This window comes from Trichogramma pretiosum, unplaced genomic scaffold, assembly GCF_000599845.2.
Source record: "Trichogramma pretiosum strain Unisexual culture from Peru unplaced genomic scaffold, Tpre_2.0 scaffold109, whole genome shotgun sequence".
In the NCBI taxonomy this organism is placed as follows: Eukaryota; Metazoa; Arthropoda; class Insecta; order Hymenoptera; family Trichogrammatidae; genus Trichogramma; species Trichogramma pretiosum.
Genome location: NW_019640787.1, coordinates 74,861 through 82,929, shown reverse-complemented (window position 1 = coordinate 82,929; position 8,069 = coordinate 74,861).

Sequence of the window (8,069 nt, the reverse complement as noted above, 5' to 3'; positions counted from 1 at the left end):
CCCGCGCGCGATTTATTTTTACCTAGACCCACAGCTGCGAGTATTTTAATTCTTTTTACTCGCGATTACCTACGCGCATATTCCGGCATGCACTCGCCAATCTCGCTTCTCTCTTTCTCTCTTCCCTTCCCCCCTCCCTTTTTTTTTGTCTTTTTTGTTTTTTTCATTCTTCGCGCAAAGTACTAACGATATATGTATATATAATGCAAACACTGCGCTGCTGCTGCTGCTGCCACTGACCACGTACACGTAAACAAGTTTATCTAGATGTTATCTCTCGCTCGTAAAGTATACGCGCGCTTAAGTATCAGCTTATTTTTCTCGGAAACTTAGACTGACAAGTCGGAGCTTTTTCAATAATTTCTGGCCGCGCGCGCATGCATTTCGATAAAACTCATATCGAGTTGCAGCATGCATTATCTGCGCGGAGTCGCGCGAGGTTTAGCGGCAGAATAAATTATCCCTTGTACTCGATTAATGCATATAAAATTCAAAAGTATTTCAGCGATCATCGACGAAGCATGTATTACGATATATATGTATAAGTTTCGGGCGAAGATACGCGCTCTGAAAAATGTGACCGTGCGCGTGATCGATATCCGCTTTTTTGACCGCAGCGAATCGGATAATTATAAAACACGAGGCTTTCTCTCGGAAATTTTTGGAGAGGGGCACGGGGGCGAGAGCTGCAGGAGTGAAATCCCCAACGAGCTGCGCAAGGACGACGAGACAAAATTGAGTTACTATACGAGGGCCGGTACAGTTGCAGCGAGCGATAACACGCTGTAATGGACGAAACTTAGCCCTTGCGCCTTCCTCCTTTGCCTACTTTCTACCTATATATATATACACGTTGCATTGCTCAGCACGTGTATCGCGAGTAATTTTCGACCTATACCACTTCGTCCACGACGACGAGGACGAGGATGACAACGACGCAGCAGAGAAGCCAATGAATTCGAAAGCGATAATGCGCCGCGCAGAACTCGACTCCCCGAAGAACGCAACAGTCGGCGAACGAGCGTCGACGCTACGGGACGATTGCGTAAATATAGCATCGTTGACTGCATCGGCCGCCGACCATGGTACAATACACATAGTCGGTATCGCTTATACTCGATCGGGTCAAGCCAGGAGTCATAAAGACGCATTATTATGGCTGGCCGAGCATCGACGAATCACAATATCGTTGGCTAGGGCCACGATTGCTGCACAACTGCTCGGCTCGAGAATTCATCATGGATCGAGAAAGAAGAAACGCATCTCGTCGAGCTTGCGTGTAATAATATTATACACGTCATGCGTCAGCTGCACTGTGTTGGCTCGCTTATACATGATCGCTGCCACTCCTACGCAGATGGAAAAACTCGTTTGAAAGTCGGAGGTGCAGGATTTCGTATACGAGATTCATAAGTAGGTATGCAATTTACGTATTAAAAATGCGTCAGGATGTTTCATCGATTTTTTACTTCATTTTAATTTTAATTTTTCGAGATAATCACTCGTTTACCCACCAGATTGCGGACTACGCGATCGAGCGAAAAAGAAAGCTCAATTACAAAGCCTCGTATAGGAAAAGCAAATAAGATGACGTATCGTGGATAAAAAACATCAGTTGCAGGCCCAATGCAAACAGGGATGAGAAATTGGAAAAGTGAATAAGAAATCTTTCGATCACATCATCGAGGCGCGCGCAGTCACTAGGTGCGAGCGTTCGCGAATCAAAGGTTTATGATATGTACTACATATATAAATGTATACCCGAAAGACAGGATATAGGATCGTAGCCAGATACGGGGGGCTACTATTCGGTATTATTTTCTTCGCTATATACTATACATTCATAATCTGCACTCGTCTGTACAGCGAATATAAAGTCCGAGAGTCCTATATATATATCTCTTGAGCTCGTGATTTTGGCGCTTATGTGCTATACACACATATAGCGTCGACGTGTGGCTATATATAATAATTCAGTTGATCTTGACGCGGTATATACGAGTCCGAGTACCGCTGCTGCCACGGCAGCTAGAGTACGTATCACTGTGCCAGTGATAGCAGCTCAGCAGCAGCAGCGGCAGCACGTAAGCTCGCGAAGAGACACCTATATATCCTAGCAGCAGCAGCGGCAGCAGCAGCGTCGCCACCCACTCGTGTGGAAAAATGATAGCAGCGAGAGAGAGAGAGAGAGAGAGAGAAACTGAGTGAGTAGCTGCTGCTGCGCGAGCTAGAAGAGAGATGCTTGCGCTCGATTCCCTTATCGTCGCGGTACAGTTGTGTATGCCTTTATGAAGATCTGTCAAACTCTCCACCCTTCCTCTTTGCTTCTTCTTCCTTCTTCCATCTCCTCCTCCTCCTCCTACTCCACCTCCTCCTCGGGTATGTTCCTCCCCTATACCGATTCTAGCCGACCCCCTCCCTCTCCCCCTTTCTCCGAATTCACTCCGCTGTTATATATATATATTATACATATGTGGCATTTCACGTCAACTCTCCCAGTGCCGCGCGGCGCGGCAGAATTAAGCCAAATCACTAAATTTGTGAATCGCTGTAAAAGTACTAAAATGCACCTAGAGAAAAAAACGAACCCATGGTTTCGATGGGAAATCGCCTCAGCTTTCCGATGGTCAGGTCAGATTTTCCGAAATTTCCCGCTTTACCCGGGAAAATCGCTGGGAAAACTTTAAAGTCGATTATCTCGAAAACTTCATTTTTAAGATTTTTTTAAATAGTCTAGATCGAAAGATCAGGAAATTTCCCATCGATATAGACCTTTTCCAGAGAGGCGTTTTTTGATTTTAGCGAGATATAGCGAGAGAAAGAAGAAAAAACGTGGTTTTTTCGCGCGCGCGGGCGGTCGGACGCCACCAAACGAACAAAAAACCACGCTTTTTCTTCTTTCTCTCGCTATATCTCGCTAAAATCAAAAAACGCCTCTCTGGAAAAGGTCTATATCGATGGGAAATTTCCTGATCTTTCGATCTAGACTATTTAAAAAAATCTTAAAAATGAAGTTTTCGAGATAATCGACTTTAAAGTTTTCCCAGCGATTTTCCCGGGTAAAGCGGGAAATTTCGGAAAATCTGACCTGACCATCGGAAAGCTGAGGCGATTTCCCATCGAAACCATGGGTTCGTTTTTTTCTCTAGGTGCATTTTAGTACTTTTACAGCGATTCACAAATTTAGTGATTTGGCTTAATTCTGCCGCGCCGCGCGTCACTGGGAGAGTTGACGTGAAATGCCACATATACTTCTCATGCTACTTTTCCTATATCGCACACGTACATTTGCGAGGACCGCGTGTGCGTACGTTCGGCCGTCTCCTGCAACTTGCTCTTGAATTTCTATTATATAATACGTGCAACGTGCGACGCTCTGAATTATATCTCTTGTACGTATGTTTCGTACGTGTCTCGTTGTCTAAAGTTTATAGACTGATGGGCTTTGCTTTTGGACGCGGTGCGAGATTAGATATTTACCCGATCGAATCCAAGTCGAAGAGTGATTTTTCAATTTCAATTTTACCGTGCGATATATACGTGTGTATTTGCAGCGAGGGAAAAATCCCGAGATAAGACTCGGAATGAGAAAAAGGTTTTGAGCTTTTTTTGACGCGTCGCTCCTATATAAAGATATGCACAAAAGTTCGCGCGCAGTACGAGCCAAAATCGAGAGAAATGGAGACGTCACCAGAAAGAGAGAGCGAGAGAGAGAGAGAGAGAGTCGACGGTGAAAAGTTTGTATTATCTGGCGCGGGGACTGACGACGAAGCAGTATAAGGAGTTTAGCCGCCTTTTGTATTTATTGACTAACGAGCGTCTCGTCACCCGCTCGCAAGGTTTCATTTACGTTACTAGACGTTTAAGACGCGCTTCGCGCGCGTACATTTTTCAGTCAGTTTCGAAAAAGTTGCTATTTTGACCGTAGATGTCACTTTACTACGTTTCCACTCGAGTCAAAAGTCAGTCGACCAATCAGAGGGCGAATAGATTGGCTTCACTTTTAGGTCCATCTCTTTTTTATAAGTTAGATATATAGAATCTCTTTTTTATAAGTTAGATATATATACGTGCGTAGGTATATATGCGGAAGCGAGATCCCGAGTCGGCCTGCAGTAGTATAGTAGCGGCAACGGTAGTAGCGCGGCACGCAAAAGCACAAGCGATAAATCGTGCGCGCCCACCCACGTGCACGCAGCAGCGGTAGCAGCAGGGCAAGACCGGCAGTCAGGCATCACGCAGCTTTTATGCGTTATTGTACGCAACGCATACACACACACACGGTCGAGATACCTCGCTTTCTCGAGGGTTTCGTGCTCGCGATTCGAGTCACGCGCTCTATCGGAAATTAGAGCCGCGAAGAGAGACGAGTGGCGGTGGTGGTGGTGGTGGTGCACATGCGACGCGAGACACACGCTGCTGCCGTTGCTGCAAGACGACGACGACGACGATGACGATGCTCTTGCACGCGCGCCTACACCACCTCAAGACAGTATATATACGAGACGCTCATCTCGGCCCGTATTCGCGGCTCGGCACTCGATATGAAGGTCCCCGAAAGACGAATGATCTTCGTACGAGAGAATCGAGTCGCGCCCGAACTCGAAACTATAATATAATAGCCGAGAGAGAGTTAGAGTGAGAGCTTGACAACATCTGGTTGGATCGTGCTTTATTTATATTGACTGCGTTACGTTACGAGCGCGAGGAAAAATGATCTCTTCCGCAATGTTCTACGTGAGGTGCCGCTCAAGCTCGTCAACTTTTTATACTCGACTGACGATACTGTATACGAAGTACAAGAGCTTTTTAGACTTAACGTTGTATTATAGCTCGACCAGTTCTTTGAAATGTACGAAAGTTGATGGCAGCTGGAGATCGGAAATTCGCTCTCGAGTTTTAAAGACCCGAATCTACAACAAACTTGGAAGTAAAGCTTGAATTTATAAAACTTGCAAGCTCTTGAGTTTGCCTTTACCGTTTATAGAGATGTCAAATATTTAGAAATTTTTCATTTTTGAAATTCACTCCACAAGACTGTATGCTGGCTTGGATATGCTGAAATTTTAAGTTTTTGGCCACCAAAAGAGTTGGCCATCAAAAGGCTATCATAACTGGACCTATATTAAACCAAAAGTGTAATATTTTTGCCAACATTTTAATGGCCACAGTTTGTTTTACGTTTTTATGTTTTATTTAAATACTATTTTCTACTTTTGGAATATAAAAACTTCAGTAATAATAAATTTTACGTCAATATATCAACTATACCATTACCTATACGTAAACACTTATACAATTATTTTTATATTTGCACTAACAGATTTACAGATTTAAAGGTATTCGACATCTGGTGGTAGAGATTGAAAGTAGTATCATCGTAATTAAAGTGCTTGATAATTGGTCTAAATTTTTTTGTAACAATTAAATTGTCATTTCAGATTTTTTTAAATCCCGCTTAATATTTTTAATAATAATTTATCATAAAAATCGCCAAAATTAGGCCGATCAATGAAAAGATGTTTAAAATAAATTTAAAAGGTTATCTTTGATAATTGGGCTATTATCGGTATTGCGCATTTTTATCGATGAAACTTCATTCGTGGTACATTTTTCGACCTGTCTCTCTTCGCATAGTATAGTCCATACAACATTCGAATCTGTGCATCTTCTCGTTTACACCGTGTAAAAAATAGCGAATCTCCAGCGACACTCGATTGACACGCGAAAAAGGTACACATATACTTCTTCGTATATTATAAAACATGTATAACGTAGAGACAAAGGGCGACTGTATAAAGCTTAATAAAGGCATCTACGTGCAGTTATTCTGCTTTCGCGGGGCGTGCCCGTAATACGTGGTGTATCAGCTTTCCTCTGCGACTCTCTTTTCTCTATGTGTGTGTTCGTGTTATATATGTACTCGGGCGCGTGCACGTGTACATTCAGTACTTTCTCGATTATTGTGTAGTTTTAGCGATACTCCTCAGACGACACGGCGACGGCGCAGAGCTGACAAAGATTAGCTACTACGCGAGACAGCCGAACGGGTGCCCGGTGGTACATGTACTCACAGCTCATGAAGCGAATTGAGTATTCGTACCTTTCATACGTTCACATATAATGCTAAATGTAAAAACTTTTCAACCGATACTGTTACCGACCGTTTTCCGAGCTTTTTCGCGTTCGTATAAATTGTCACTTGTTTGTTCGATCGACCGTTGTTTTTTTTTCATTTTTTGTATAATGACGCTCGCACGCATTACCTATGACAAAATCAATGAATCAATTATTTTGTTCTGATACATTCGCTCCAATACACGAACACATTCATTTCAATGGATTACTACACTTTCCAAAGCTTTTTTTTTTGTCAATACAGCCCCGAGCGCGCGAGATTAAAGTTCGGTCGCGTCGAGTCGCTCGCTCGGGGATCTCGACAATTGATACTTCTCTTTTGTTTCATTCATATATACTCGCTTAACTCGGCACTTTTGCAGTCTTGTGAGTGGCACTCGATGTCGGCGGGGGTGTGGGGGTCGGGCGCGCGCAGTAAAAAGACCCGGAGGAAGCTAAAAGATGAACGAGGATGGAGAAGACGAAGAAGAAGAAGAAGAATATGACGTATCGCGCGAGGCGCGTTTCCGTCGTTCTCTCAACGTGTTATATACTACCTATAACGTTCATCGAATGTGTTCAATGATAAAAAAAAAGGTGAAGCTATATGTACTTTTCCGCCCTTGAGAGTGCGAGACAGATGTGTGAGTGGCCATTTTAGGTCTAGTATATAAGGTTTATATTACTGCATCGTAACTTTTGCCATGTATATAGAATAAAGACGTGATTAATCTCAAGATCTATCGTTTAGTTTTGCAGTGTCGTGTTCTTTCTGGTGTATACCGCAAATTGGTATACAAAATGAAGTCACATTTTCATATCAATTTTACTTCCAACTTTCAAAAAATGTTGTAGGGTTTCTGGGAATAACAATGACGCAAGTCGATAATTGTAATCTCATAAAGTAATTTATGAGACTAGTGGAATAATAAGCTTGTATGATTAATAATGACATCGAAAGCGACTTCAACTTATATACAATTATTTTTACTTTACCACTTGCAGATTTACAGATAATGGTACTCGCCAACTAGCGGTGAACGCTTAAAGCGGTACTATCGTATTCAAAGTAGCGTTTGAAAATTGGTCTAGTTGTTTTAAAAAATGTTAAATATTATTATAATATAATTAATATATTTATGTAAATGTAATCAATATTATAATGCAGTTTGCGTGTATAGATTTATAAATTGATGTCTAAATCAAAGGTAATAGACGTCACCGTCAAAATAATTAACTTTGTAAACGCGAGATGGCCAGCGTTGGGCCGTAATTAAAATCTATAAACAAAGTATAAGTAATTATAGGATAAGTAATTATAGAATAAGGTCATGCACACTTTTTTCCCCTTCAATAATGCCTCACTCGTGTTTGACAACATATTTATTTTTACGTTTAAACACGAATTCGAAGACTCGACAGATTTCATTTTGTCGAATCAAAAATATCGAGAATCCAACGGGTGCGTTCAAATCCATTGGCCATATGCATTCTCACACTATGTATAAAGCAGTGTCGCGCGCCCGTTCGTTATACTTATCGGAGGCAGCTCGACGAAAGCACCTGTTCGGGTTCAGAGTTTTCATTCTCTCGCTCACTCCGTGTACCATATGTAAACGGGACGCCTCTGCCTGCGAGACCGCGCTGCACGTGCACTCGCATCGGGCTCTCGGCGCACTTTACCGAGAACGACGATACAAAAAAAAAAGACAGAGTTAAATAATACACACACACATATGGCCCGTGTGTGCATGCACTAGTATCCGCGCGTGTGATTACAACGTTCAGATAAACAAAAAGATCTTACACTTACGTACACACGAAGCGCGCGCGAGCCTTTTCGCGAGACCTGTTAATGCGTACGATATATGTATATAATGTGCGAGGTGTATACCCACACACCCAGAGAGTACGTAATAAGGAACACGCGCGCTCGGCTTCTCTCTTCTTCG